Source organism: Puma concolor, chromosome E4 (genome assembly GCF_028749965.1).
Source record: "Puma concolor isolate L17-30 chromosome E4, mPumCon1.1.hap2, whole genome shotgun sequence".
Lineage (NCBI taxonomy): Eukaryota > Metazoa > Chordata > Mammalia > Carnivora > Felidae > Puma > Puma concolor.
The window spans coordinates 71,064,435-71,079,260 of NC_141683.1; the positions used below are offsets into that span (position 1 = coordinate 71,064,435).

The 14,826-nt window shown below is 49.2% G+C and overlaps 1 protein-coding gene and 1 long non-coding RNA gene across 11 annotated transcripts in view; one reads left to right on the forward strand and one right to left on the reverse strand.

Moving 5' to 3' along the window:
• Window positions 1-14,826, reverse strand: part of LOC147572807 (ankyrin repeat domain-containing protein 26-like) — a 626,452-nt gene that overhangs the window by 476,723 nt on the left and 134,903 nt on the right. For 2 of the 10 annotated variants that reach the window (XR_015245804.1, XR_015245803.1), the window contains exons 1-3: window positions 9,398-9,817; window positions 4,074-4,188; window positions 3,739-3,912 (exon numbers count right to left, since the gene is read on the reverse strand). The exons of the other annotated variants lie outside the window; for them this stretch is intronic. The gene's annotated coding sequence lies outside the window, so the exon portion shown is untranslated. Of the gene's footprint in view, window positions 1-3,738; window positions 3,913-4,073; window positions 4,189-9,397; window positions 9,818-14,826 lie in introns of those variants that run through there. 10 annotated transcript variants of the gene reach the window in all.
• Window positions 11,624-12,431, forward strand: LOC147572814 (uncharacterized). Its single transcript, XR_015245932.1, has 2 exons — window positions 11,624-11,762; window positions 12,313-12,431. It is a non-coding gene; the product is annotated as an uncharacterized LOC147572814 (long non-coding RNA).

Below are 14,826 nucleotides of genomic sequence, written 5' to 3' on the forward strand. Positions count from 1 at the left end.
AGTAGCAAACTGGACACACCCATACCTCATATAAAAAGGTCAGCCGCTGGAATGCATACCAAACAGTAGTATGGGCTCAAAGTACCAGGTATGATTCTATAAGAAAAGTCTGAAATCCAGATTTCTGCATGAGTGTCATAATTTTAAATGTTGACTCAACGTATGGAGGAAACGAAACACATCCAGGGGCCAAATTTAGTCAATAGCCCACGGGTGTTTTGGTTGTGCATAAAGCATATATTTGTATGTAAATCTTTCCTGAAGTATCAGTATCACGTTTTACCAAAAACTTAGGCCCCAACATGTAATAAAAAGTGCTATTAAGACTCATAAGAGGGGAGCCTGGGTGGCTTAGTCAGTTGAGCATCTGATGCTTGACTTCAGCTCAGGTCATGATCCCAGAGTTGTGGGACTGTGTCCTGCATCAAGCTTGGCACTGAGCTTGGAGCCTGCTTGAGATTCTCCCTCTCTCCCTCTGCCCTTCTCCCCCACTCACACTCCCTCTGTCTAAAAGAATCACAACAAAAAGACTCGTAACACCCCCCTTAAGAATTTTTCCAATGCTTATAAAAACTGTAATCTATCTGTGTTTAATTCTCCCAGACTGTTAATCAAGTAGACAAATTAGTTCACAACTATGCTGAAACTAAATTATGAAAACAATTCCCAACTGTATTGTCACTAACTGCATGTCCATGTTTAAAACTACCATTTGGATTATGCCAGGGCTATATGAATTTAACAGACATCATAAGACAGTTGGTCACATAGCTTCAACTAATAAAGAAGATTCAAGATTTTCTCCTATTGCAATCAGGAAAACACTGCTTGTAATAACCAAATGGCTATGAATATGAGAGAGAGAGAGAGAGAGAGAGAGAGAGAGAGAGAAAGAGAGAGAGAGAGAGCAAGCGTGAGTGAGTGGGGGAGGGGCAGGGAGAGAGACTCTCATGTGTCTCTGCACCATCAGTGCAGAGCCCAATGTGGGGCTCGAACTCACAAACCATGAGATCACAACCTGAGTGGAAGTCGGACGCTTAATCAACTGAAAAACCTGGGTACCCCTCCATTCAGTAGTTAGCTTCTTTTAAATTTTTTTTAAATGTCCACTTTTTGTGGGCGAGAGAGAAAGAGCACGAGCAGGGGAGGGGCAAAAAGAGAGGGAGACTACAGAATATGAAGCAGGCTCCAGGCTCTGCCTAAGCTGTCAGCACAGAGTCCAACACGGGGCTAGAACTTGTGAACTGTGAGATGATGACCTGAGCCTGAAGTCAGATGCTTAACCGACTGAGCCACCCACACACCTCAGTAGTTCTTAACCAAGAGTTGTAGCACAGTCTCAAAAAAATATTTCTAAATATCCATGTCTATGTATACACGTTACTAGATTTACTCAAACTCTTCAGGAGAGAGTGTAGGCTTGTTAAAAAAAAAAAAAATTGAAACTTCCCCAGGGCACGGGGATTCACCACCACAATTCTAGCTGAGAGTGGTGCAGCAGACAATCACATCAGTCTCATCTATGTGGCCAACTCCCTCTATCATTTGAAGATTTAGCCAAAAGAATGACTTATCAAAACTGCATTTAATTTCCCTGAGCAGAGGTAGAACAGGGACTAAATGTAAAGTCAAAATGCAACTTGATTGCATTACTTTTAAACTTCTTACTTCCCATCAAGATATTCTAGATTTCAGAGCAGAGTTTAGACTCTTACCTAAGTGGCTGTTTCTGCCAGAATAGGATTATATGACAGTTAATTATTTGTTCTTTCTTCTCATTGCCCACGTAATCAACCACCTGTTCACTGCCAATCTGATTTCTTCTGAGTCCTCCTACACTTGGTCTCTAGGCAGGTTTGCAACTCACTGTTTCCCTAAGTAACAATTCTACCCCTCAAAAATTGAAGACTCCTTGACTAAACATATAAACTGAAGGGGAAAAAAAAAAAAACCAATAAAACAAACAGCCTCTTCTTGTTTTTTTTTTTTAATTTTTTTTTTAACGTTTATTTATTTTTGGGACAGAGAGAGACAGAGCATGAACGGGGGAGGGGCAGAGAGAGAGGGAGACGCAGAATTGGAAACAGGCTCCAGGCTCTGAGCCATCAGCCCAGAGCCTGACGCGGGGCTCAAACTCAGGGACCGCGAGATCGTGACCTGGTTGAAGTCGGACGCTTAACCGACTGCGCCACCCAGGCGCCCCCCTTCTTGTTATTTTATCTCACTTGTCAAATTTCCAAATTGGCCTACTTAGTTCTGACTGCTCCCTCCTTTCCCCTTTTTTCTCTTAAGCCTTGGCCAATAAAAGATAAATCCCATTTTTATAAATCACTTTTTTATCAAATAGGAACTTGTCAACAGCAGCGATGTTTTTTATTGTAAAATGCATTTGTTTTCTTTGAGTTTTAAGACAAAGCCTAGGGCAAATTTTGCTTTCCTGTGTTGTTTTTCACTAATAAAAAAAATTGGATGGGAAAAATATTTGAAAACAGAATAAGTGTTACCTTTAACAAATATACTGTTTTCATAAATATTTGCCATAAATACATAAAACAAAGCAGTATTCTCTGTTTCTTTAAACGTATCCTCATTTAAAATGAAATCTTAGGGGTGCCTAGGTGGCTCAGTTGGTAGAGCATCCAACTTCGGCTCAGGTCTTAATCTCATGGCTCATGAGTTCATGCCCTGCATTAGGCTCTGTGCTGACAGCTGGGAGCCTGGAGCCTGCTTCAGATTCTGTGTCTCCCTCTCTCTGCCCTTCTCCCCGTCTTGTTCTGTCTCTGTCTCTCTCTCTGTCTCTCTCTCTCTCTCTCTCTCTCAAAAATAAATAAAAAATAAGAAGAAACGAAGGAAGGAAGGAAGGAAGGAAGGAAGGAAGGAAGGAAGAAAAAAGAAATCTTAGATAAATAAGTTATTGCAAATATTTTCATTCAGGGAATCCTTGAACTTCCATATACGTAAAATTGACCCTGCCCGTGTCAACCAAGGGTGTTCCTCTAGGGGCTTCAGCAGTGAAAGGTAATGCATGTCAAAGAAAAGGAAGGTGGGCCAGCAAGTGTGGCCATCATCTACTCCCCATGTACAGCTACAACCCTGCTGAGCAGCTACACAAGGTTGAGCAGGAGCTACTCTCTGAAGTGGGACACCCCAACATGGTACATGGCTGGCCGAGTGGCTACCAACACAAGTAGATGCCTTTGCTGGATGTCAAGATATGACCTGACCCCAATGCCCTCATCTTCAGAGCACCGGGGCCTGCAGTGCCCAGCACCTACAACCTGCTGCTTTCTCCTCCCGCTTGCACACATCCAAGCTCTCCCTGCTGGGTCTGGGTCTCCATTCCTCCTCCCACCTGTCCCCAGCAGCGCCCCTTGCCTAAGCCCCTGCATAGCACCCAGCCTCCATCATCACCTCACTCCCCTCTAGACCTTTAGTCCTTTATGGGCTCTGAGACTACCATCCACTTGTAGGCACTAATGGAAACATTTTCTTTCTGGGGTGGAAGGGTGGCTGGGAGATACAACTTTGCCCTTTCTGTGGGCACTGCCTTTTTCTAGCCCTCCCTGACTTGGCATTGGAGTTATTTCCATGATGACAGGGCCTGATGTATAGAATTCAGTGAGTGAGTGTGTGTGTGTGTGTGTGTGTGTGTGTGTGTGTGTGAAATAAAACATTTTGAGGATAAAATATTCATGTATATATATAAAATTTCAAATAATGTATAAATTAGTTCTTTACCTTATTTCTTGCTTCAGTATTCGCATTGTATAGCAGCAACTTCTCTATTATGGATATATTATCACCAAAGGCCGCATAGTGGAGAGCAGTGTTGCCACTCGCATCCCTAATATTTGGATCGGCACCATTTTCCAATAGTATGTTTACACATTTCTCTTCCTGGCACTGTACGGCCTGTCAGTGATATGCCAAGAAACAGAGTGTAAATTCTGAGCATTTAAAGTAAGCATGCCACAGGTTTCACCAATTCGTTTTCTTTCTAGGCAATAATTTCATTTTCATTCTAAGTAATGACATCAAATCCATCTCAGGCAGACATAGCTGGTACTACATACCTTCATGAGAGCTGTCCTGTTTTCATGATCACAGAGGTTAAGATGACATTTCCTCTCTACTAGGAGGGTCACCACTTCTGGATGGCCATTGGCACAGGCCAAATGGAGAGCAGTCCTAAAAAAGTGAGAGGACTTTTTAGGAAATGATAGTGCACTCTCTCAAAACTTGCAGTTAATTCAGGAAATTGTAAACATTAAGTAGCATGTTATTCCTATGCCTCCAAAACAAAGATTCAGTTTTCCTCTGGAGAAAGTACAATATTTAGTAGTGATTACTCATCACACTAATAAAAGAGCAGCCTGTTTGAAGAGAAAGAGCATGACCTTGGGATTCAGCTCCACTTGGGTTTGAATCCTAGTTTAACTCTGTCACTCACTAGTTATTGCTTAGACTTATCTTCAATGTCCTCAACAAAAGGGGATAAAAATAGTAGTTGTCTCGTGTCACCCGGCTAGCTCAGTCTGAAGAGCATGTAACTCTTGATCTCAGGGTCGTGAGTTTGAAGCCCCACAGTAGGTGTAGAGATTGGTAAAAAAAAAAAAAAAAAAAAAAAAAAAAGATAATAATAAAATAAAATGCCATGAAATGAAATGAAATAAAATAAAATAAAATACTGAGTAGTTATCTCACAAGACCTCGTTGTGATGCTTAAATGAGGATCTATGCAAGTATTTAGAACACTTCCTAGCATTCTAGCAAATAACATCTCAATAGTTGTTGGATAATATAATTTTTATTTTAATAAAATAATAATAAATAATTATTTATTTATTTATATTATTTATATATAAATTATATATAAATATATATCTATATTATATATAGATATATATTTATATTATTATTTATAATAAATAATAAATTTATAAATTTTATTTTAAATGAGGATCTATGCAAGTATTTAGAACACTTCCTAGCATTCCTAGCAAATAACATCTCAGTAGTTGTTGGATAATATAATTTTTACAATTTCTACTGCTTTACATAGACAACACTTCAATTAGGTACCTTGATACAATTACACCTACTTTGCAGATATGTTTTAAGGATTAGCAAGAATACTGCATTTCAATGATTCTAAGATGCTTATTTTGTCACATTTTAATATCTCTGATATTGGAATGCAATGTATAACTCAAAATGTCTTACAACTGTAAATGGCAGGACTTTAAATAAATAATTGGTATATAAAATAGTGGGACACCATAGAATCTTGGTGCCTTCCATTTTGTGAAATGATGGTATATACAATAGGTCTATTGCAGTTCTAGTCATATGATTGGCACTTAAAGAAATTTTAGTTCTGAAAAGCATTACAGGAAAAGAGGACTAAATTAAAAAAAGGAAAACATTTTTAAGAACTTCTTACTTTGCTTCTCAAGAAAGTTTAAGCCACAGGAAACTCAGGATTCCAATGACTAGGAACAGTTCATTTTATTAAATATTGAGGTCTACAGATTGTACGAAAATCAAGTATTTCCAGGGGCGCCTGGGTGGCGCAGTCGGTTGGCGTCCGACTTCAGCCAGGTCACGATCTCGCGGTCCGTGAGTTCGAGCCCCGCGTCGGGCTCTGGGCTGGTGGCTCAGAGCCTGGAGCCTGTTTCCGATTCTGTGTCTCCCTCTCTCTCTGCCCCTCCCCCGTTCATGCTCTGTCTCTCTCTATCCCAAAAATAAATAAACGTTGAAAAAAAAATTTAAAAAAAAAAAAAAAAAAAAAATCAAGTATTTCCAGCGATCGATATTAGTAGTTACTACTCTCATAAATTTCAGAAGGTCAGGTAAAGCTTATCTTTTACAATTTCCTATCTTCAGCAACTTTGAAAGGAAGGAGGAAAACTTCCCATTGAGATTAAGTCCTAATACTTCAATGTAAAATTTCTCATCTTAGGGGTGCCTTGCCGGCTCAGTCAGTAGAGCATAGGACCTTGATCTCAGGGTTGTAAATTTGAGCCCCACGATGGGTATAGAGATTACTTAAAAATAAAATCTGGTGCAGAGCCTGCTTTAGATGCTCTGTCCCTCCTCTCCCTTTCCCCCTCCCCCTGCTCATGCTTTCACCCTCAACAATACATAACACTTAAAACATAAAGTAAACAAGATAAAAGCTGGGGCACCTGGGTGGCTCAGTCTGTTAAGCGTGCAGCTCTTGATCTGGGCTCAAGTCATGATCTCATGTTCACTGGCTCAAGCCCCGTGCTGGGACTCTTTGAAAAGTGTATTGGAAAAGTTCCTACTTTCAGCACGGGGCCTGCTTGGGATTCTCTCTCTGTCCTTCCATTCCCCCCACCCCCACCCCCACCCCATCCCTCTCACAAAATAAATAAATAAACTTAAAAAATAATATCTTTAGAAAATAAATAAATAAAATGCCTCATCTTGCTCATACTGTGCAAACTGAAGTCTTTGAGAACAAAAGAATCTTGGGTAGAGTATGTCCGCTATATAATATATGTGCAGGTTCTAGGTGATAAATAAACAGATGGAAAGAGTGGATAAATACATTTGGAGAGTTCAATATTTTTAAAGACAAGGTATATAAAGGAAAGCATACTTCTGAAACAGTAAATAATCCCTTATATTTGCTAGGGCTTATTTTTTTCATAAGCACACAACTAATATATTTTATTTTCATGATTAATATAAATCATTTACCTATTACACGTAATAAAGCTACCTATAACAGAAATACTTATGTATATGATTAATATATGCATAATACAATCTACAAGTGCAAATAAAAATACTCCCTTTACTTCTGAAGAGGCCAAAAGTTGTCCAAATGTGCCAATCCTCAAAAAACATTTCAATTAACTCACTTTTCTTATTTTACATCCAAAAATATTTTTTAACACAAAGTGAGAAATTATTTTTATGTACATAAGATCAATATTCTTGCTCTTCTCCAGGATCACTTCAACGACAATAAACCCTTTCTGTTGGGCATAAACTTTTAATAGGACCTTTATACACCTTTTCCTGTAGAAAGCACAGATTTTCTTTGAAGGCAAAGAAAAATGCATGTAAATACAAAGGCTCAGAAATAACAAATGTCGTCACATTTTCCGCATTTTTGGGCTTAACATAAAACTGTAGTCTGCTTGTGTGTACCTATGATCACACTGATTTTTGTTCTCACTTAATGATCCACTAAAGCACAGCTCTGCATCTCTGTGTATATCTATTATCTATGCCACTTTCAACGATCACATATCCATCTTATGGATGTAATGACATTTACTTATAAAAGCCATTATACGAGTTCTTCTTAATACATTGCTATTTTAAATAGTGCTGAGAAAAGCAAAATGTATGTCATTTATCTCTAGTGATTTCCTAAAGATATTTTACTAGAAATAAAATTGATGGGTAAAATGAATACATGTTTTTTAAATGTGGTACTTACACCAAATTGTCTATTGGAAAGTCGAAAACAACTTAAACTTTAAGCGGCAGTATAAGCACCATCACTCTATTTTCACAAAGGTTGTAGATGGAAAATTGTATTTCAGTCCCTTTTTCACTTAAATTTCTTTTTTCCCAGGGACACTATATTTCCCTATGTCCACTGGTCCCTTGTAGATATGCAAAGAAATACTTTGCACGATTTCAAATTACAGGCTTTTGTTCGTTTTGATTTCAAAGACTTCCCTGTAAAACGAAGATAGATTCTGTTGTCTGATACAAATATGTTGTAAATATTTGCAAGTGCATTGTCTTTTATTTTCATAATATTATTTTCTGATAGAGGCTTTTAGTTTTTTATGTTGCTAAATCAATCTCCAGAATTCTTGATTTAAAAAAATATTTTTTAATATTTATTTATTTTTCGGAGACAGAGACACAGAGTGCAAGCAAGGGAGGGGCAGAGAGAGAGGGAGACACAGAATCTGAGCTGTCAGCACAGAGCCTGAAGCGGGGCTCGAACCCACAAAGCACGGGATCATGACCTGGGCCAAAGTCAGATCGCTTAACCTACTGAGCCACCCAGGGGCCCCAATTTTTTTTTTTTTTTGAGAGAGAAATAGAGAGAGAGAGAGACAGAGAGAGAGAGAGAGAGAGCGAGAGAGAGAGACAACACAGAATCCCAAGCATGCTCCACATTGACAGCAGGGAGCCCGTCGAAGGGCTTGAACCCATGAACACCTGAGATTATGACCTGAGCTGAAATCAAGAGTCAGAGGCTTAACTGACTGAGCCACCCAGGCACCCCCCAAAAGTCTTGCTTTTCAAGTCATTCTTAGGATGGGTAAATAGGCATTTGTGGGATTTTTTTCTGTTACTTTTCTTATTTTGCATATTACAATTTTTAAATTGATATCCCATCTGGAACTTATTTTAAGGGAGATAAAATTCTAACAAGTTTTCTCCAAATTGGCTGTTTCTCCACTACTTAGGAATAATTCACCTTTTCCTACTAATACGAAATGTCACCAGTATCAAATTCAAAAGTCTTATGTATATTTGAGCGTTGGTCATGTTCTACTCTGCACCACTCCTTTATCTGTCTTTTCAGCTGTGTGTAAATGAATAATTTGTGGAAATTTCAGGTACATTTTGATATCTGGAAGGGCAAATCTACCTCCTATATAAAAACATAAGTTCTTAGGTTAATTCCAGTTCGTTAACATACAGTGTTCTATCAGTTTCAGATGTACAAGATAGTGAGTCCAAAAATTTCCTTAATGACATCACAAGAAGAGCATGTGTAGCTCAAAATTCTTAAAACCAGGATGCTTTCATTTGCTTTACCTAACACTGACAAATACAGGAAGGGTACACATTTTGAGAAAAAGGAGTCCTCCTATTCAGAGCCATCTTCCACTTCAAAATGTCCTTCCAAGGTCCCTCAGGAAATAGCACACACACCTAAGTGTACACAGACATAAACTGGATACTGGATTTTGTCCCAAGCATTTCTAGCCCAGAAGTTGATTACAGGAATTATTTCTCCCATTATGCACTTTTCTACGACGTTATGGTATGAAAATGAGTCCATTAAAAACCACATGTTGTCGACACTTAATTTCGTGTGTATTACTATTGAAATTTGGGTAAATCACGTCGAACTTGAGAGTCAAGTGGTCTATTCAGGAATTAACGGGTACGTGCCAGGGCAGCTGAAGACTTTGTATTTGCCGCTCACGCTGTCGGCCTGGTGCTAGACCACGTAGGGTTCCCACGACCGAGGGGCAGCGGGACCTCAGGAGGGAAGCGAACCCAGCCCCCGAGGGAGGGCTCGGATGCACAGGTAGAGCTAGGCCAGATGTGCTCTTCTCCCAGGTCCGTCCCACCTCCTCCCTGCCAGCCTCCAAGCCCCTATTACCTGTTCATCTTGTCTCTATCATCCACGCCATTTTCCGCGAAGAACAGAATCTGCTGCACTTGCGCTGCGTTGCCCGTGCAGGCAGCCTTGTGGATCTTTCTGAGATCTCTGTCTTGGACATGGTAACCCAGCAGCAAGTTGTCAGTTGTATTGTTCTTCTGCCCAACGCCCCTGCCCTGCCTCTGCAAGCCAGAAGCGGAGCCCATGGGCGACATGCCCTTCTCCCTCCCGAACCCCCAAATCCTCTTCATTGCGAAGCCTGCGGGCTCCACAGAGACTTCACCCCGCCCTCCCTTTCCGCTGCCTCCCGAGCCCAACACTAGCGCCGGAGACAGGCCAAACCCGCCTGGCCACAACACCCCAGCAGTGAGGATCCGCGTTTGGGTAGCTGCCACTTCTCAGTAACCGGCAACAAGGAATACCGCCCAACACAAACGCGCTTGCGCACTTCAGAAGAGGCAACCACTGCGCATGCGCACAGAGGCCTAACTGTCAACGGTACCCACAGCTCCGACGCCCCCCGCCCCCCCCCCCCCCCCCGGCAGGCCCAGCGCGGGGCAGCGAACAGAGGGGAGGGAGCTCCGGTGGGGGGTGGGGCGGGGTCCAAAGCCACGGAACCTAGCGGGAGCCGGCACCTCTGCTCGCCACGCTCGGGACTCGCCTCGGCAGACTTCTCGCCCCACGCGCGCCTCCCGAGGGTCCCCTCCCCCGCGCCGCGGCCCAGGGTGCAGCCAGGCGGCCCTGCCTGGACCGCGGGAAGGGGTGGAGGTGGGGGCGTGAGGCGGGGATAGGGGCCGGGCCCGGGGCCGCGACGCCCGCGAAGCCTGGAGCCCGCTGCAGCCGCCACCGGATCCCGGGATGGGACAAGAGACTGCGGCGGAAGCCAGCATCTCCCAGCCTGGGGCTCCGGGGGCCGCGGAGCCAACGCCGCCGCCGCCGCCACCGCCGCCGCCGCCGCTGTTGCCTCTGCTGCTGAGACCAGGCTGGAGATGGGAGAGTTGACACTGGCGTCCCGGGGGACCCGCGCCACAGTCCCTCCATCCACGCACTCCTAGCCCTCCGCCTTGAACTCGGCGCTGCCGGCACAATCCCCCCCCCCCTCACGCCTTCAGGGCTCCCACAGCCCCCTCCCTCCCTGAGCATGACCCTAGGGGCGGGAGCGGGAATCCCGGGTCCGGGGGTTGGGGGCTTCAAGACAGGGAGGTGGGGGCCGGATGCCAGGGAGACTATTGGGCTCCCACTCCCACACCCAGGCCCCGCTGGGCACTGTGAACGGACGGGAGGGGGCTCCGGTGGGGGGTGGGGCGGGGTCCGGAGCTGCCAAGCCAGGCGGGAGCCAGCACCTATGCTCGCCGCGTTCCGGCCTGCCTTTGGCACCCCTCTCACCCCACACGCCCCTCCCGGGGGGCCCTTTCCGCGCGCCGCGCCCCAGGGTGCAGCCTGGCCGCCGTGCCTGGACCGTGGGAAGGGGTGGAGGTGGGGCCGGGACGCGGGGCTATGGGCCGGGCGCGGGGCCGCGATGCCCGCGATGCCGGGCGCATGCCTCAGCCTCCGCCCGAGCCCGAGATGGGGTCAGAGGCTGCAGCAGACGCCAGCATCTCCCCGCCGGGGCCTCGAGGACCGGGCAGCCATCGCCGCCGCCGCTGTTGCCTGCGCTGCTGAGACCAGGCTGGAGATGGGTAAGTTGACCCTGGCATCCCAGGGAACCCGCTCCGCAGCCCCTCCACCCACGCCCTCCTCCTGGCCCTCCGCCTCCATCTCTGCGCTCCCGGCACAACCACCCTCCCACGGCGTCAGGGCTCCCACAGTCCACTCCCTCCCTGAGCGTGACCCTTGGGGCAGGAGTGGGAGCCCCGGGCCGGGGGTTGGGGGCGTGGAGACAGAGAGGTGAGGGCCGGATGCCAGGGAGACTATTGGGCTCCGACGCCGCCCCCCCCCCCAGGCCTACAGGGGAACTGCGAACAAAGGGCAGGGGGCTCCGGTGGGGGAATGGGGTGGAGTCCGGAGCCTGGGAGCCTGGCGGGAGCCGGCACCTCTTCTCGCCTAGCTCGGCCTCCCCTTGACACCCCTCTCGCCCCACACACCCTTCCTGGGGGGGGCCCTCCCCCGCGCCGCGTCCCAGGGTGCAGCCTGGCGGCCCTGCCTGGAAGGCGGAAGGGGTGGAGGTGGGGGCGTGAGGCGAGGATGTGGGCCGGGCGCGGGGCCGCGAGGCCCGCATGCCTCAGCCTCCGCCAGAGCCTGAAATGGGGTGAGAGGCTGCAGCAGACGCCAGCATCTGCCCGCCGGGGCCTCAAGGGCCGCGCAGCCATCGCCGCCGCCGCCGCCGCTGCTGTTGCCTGAGCTACTGAGAACAGGCTGGAGATGGGTGAGTTGACCCTGGCTCCCGGGGGGACCCGAGCCGCAGCCCCTCCATCTAAGCACTCCTGGCCCGCTGCCTCCATCTCCGAGCTCCAGGCACAACCCCCCACCCCCAGCATTCAGGGCTCCCACAGCTCCCTCCTTCCCTGAAAGTGACCCTAGGGGCATGAGCGGGAGCCCCGGGCCAGGGGTTGGGGGCGTCGAGACAGGAAGGTGGGGGCTGGATGCCAGGGAGACTATTGGGCTCCGATGTCCCCTCCAGGCCCAGCTGGGCACTGCGAACGGAGGGGAGGGGTCTCCGGTGGGGGGTGGGGCGGGGTCCGGACCCTCCATGCCAGGCGGGAGCTGGCACCTCCGCTTGCTGCACTCAGGCCTCGCCTTCGCACCCCTCTCGTCCCACACGCCCCTCCCGGGGGGACCGCCCACGCTCTGCGTCGCAGGGTGCGGCCTGGCAGCCCGTGCCTGGACCGCGGGAAAGTGTGGAGGTGGGGGCCTGAGAGGGGGATGTGGGCCGAGCGCTGGGTCGGGATGCCCGCGATGCCCTGTGCTCGCCCCAGACTCTGCAGGAGCTCGAGATGGGGTGAGAGGCTGTAGCAGACGCCAGTATCTCCCCGCTGGGGCCTCGAGGGCTGCGCAGCCATCGCCGACGCTGCCGCTGTTGCCTCCGCTGCTGAGACCAGGCTGGAGATGGGTGAGTTGACCCTGGCGTCCAGGGTGACCCTAGCCACAGCCCCTCCATCCCCGCACTCCTGGCCCTCCGCCTCCGTCTCTGAGCTCCCGGCACAACCCCCACCCCGCCAAGGCGTCAGGACTCCCACAGCCCCCTCCCTCCCTGAGCGTCACCCTATGGGCGGGAGTGGGAGCCCCAGGACCAGGGGTTGGGGGCATAGAGACAAGGATGTGGGGGCGGGATTCCAGGGAGACTACTGGGCTCTGACGCCCCCTCCCCCAACAGGCTGGCCCCAGGACCTTTCCCAGGCCCTGGAGGGCAAAGCCTCATGCCTTAGATCCCCTCCCTAGGCCTGGGCAGGGGCATCCCCTAGGCGCTGGGCTCAAAAGGCTCTTTGTGAGCTGTGCCCCCCACTCCCCAAGCCTCCAGCGGGGTCCTGGAAAAGGGCGGGTGCAGAGGCTGGGACTGTGGCTGCTTGTCTGGACCAGGCGGAGGGGCGTGGGGAGAGCACCCCTAGTCCTTTCATTGGGTTTGGGGCAGGGGGTGGGGGGGCGCGTCCAGGCTCATGTGCTTTTCACTGCACTGCCCAGGGTGGGGAAGGGAACCTGGCTGGAGGAGGGCTCTATCAATATCTGCAAATAGTGGGTTCTGGAAGCTGGGTTGGGGAGGGTAGCTTGGATGTAAGTCAGAATGGTGGCACCTGAGCTGGAGTGCCATGAGAAGCAGAGGTGGGTCTCAGCCAGCCCTAGTAGCTGGAGGTCAGGTGACTCTCCTGGCTCTGGAAGACTCCCTAGAAGGCCTGTGGGCAGGAATACTACCCCAGAGAGACCCCTCCATGGCCCCCCAGTACTGGCACTGCCCCATTCCCATAGCATTCCTTGCCACTCCTGGGACACCAGTCATGACCTGCCTTGATGGGGAGCTGTGGATACTGGCGGGTCACCTCCCCGGGCAGGGCAGGTACTGAAGATCCAGGCCTCCGGGTGCTGAGGAGATAGGCACAGGGTCTTGGGAAAGTTTGGAAGACTTTCTGCCAGTCCAGGGAGGAGAGAGAAGTTGCTGGAAGAGTTGGCTTGCTCAGCACTAAAGGGAAGAGCACTCTAGGTAGAGGGAATGGCTGGAGCAGAGGCTGTGAGATGTGAGCACCTGGTCGGGGTGGAGAGTTGTGGAAGGGGGGGGGGACTGGTCAGGCACGGGAGTGACCCATGTGAACGAAGGGAAGGAGGGCCAGGTGGAGGTGAGGTGTCAGGCCATCCCAGCAAGCTGGCACAAGCAAGCTCCCAAGGACAGTGAGGAGCTGATAGGGGGGCAGTGCTGCCATCTGGCTCAGCAGCCCCTCTGGAGTCTGCCCAGGGTTCCTGCTGTGGTCAGGGCTGTTTGACCCACATCTGCCGGTGGCTGGACCACCCCAAGCAAGTCTGCTTTCTGAGTCTCAGTGTCCACATCTGTCAAACGGGGAGACTCCTCCACAGGGTTGTGGGGAGATCTGCATGAGGTGATGAGTGTAGGGAGCCCAGCACCTGAGGTCTCGGAAAATCCTTGGCCGCCGTGCCAGTATGTTTACCTGGAAAACGGGGGCATTGATGTCAGCTGGTGGGCCAGGCTAACTTTACCCTGTGGCGATGAGGATCCTGTGAGGGCTGGATGTGACCCAGGGAAGCCAGGGCTGGGGGCACTGCAAGTCCGTGTGCTCATGCTATTCTGGAAGAAGAGAGAAGCAGTGGGCCGTGGCCGGGGCGGGGTGGTCCTCCTTGTGCCCCTACGGGCACCTTAGCCATGGCATTCAACGGACCCTGCTGTGTTCCTCAAGGCCAAAGCCTCTTTGTTCTCCTTGCTGCACAATGCACCCCTTCCTCCTAGTCAGCCCTAGCCCTGCACATGGGGGACCAGGGTTCCCTTCCAGAAGGTTCTTCAGACACTGAGGCCAACAAACAATATCTTCCTGTGAGGGGCACTGTCATGGGCAGCCGGGTGGAGAGGACACAGACCTTAGCCCCAGGAGAATGGAATCTAGTTGGGCAGCAAAACCAGTTGGGCCTCCATGGTCTTGCGTAGCACTGTGCTGGCTGCTTAGGGGTGTGGGGGGGGGAGGGCCGGGGTTGGGGGTGTGGGGGGCTGGGCGTTGCAATAATTGCACCTGGGGACAGTCAAGGGCAGAAGTTAAAAGCAAGGACTCCAGATTCAGTGGCCCAGGTTCAAATCTCAACTCTGCCACTTCTTGTGTGAACGTGGACTGGTGACTCTGCCTCTCTGTGCCTCTGTTTCCTTGCCTCTAAAATGGGAACGAGGCACACTAGTGCTATTTGAACAGCTTGGTTCAGTTTCTAGTGGGCATTTATGCCCCCTTTTCCAGAATGGGTCTCCCAGTTCACCCCTGCGTCCTGGAAGACTACACAGCCTG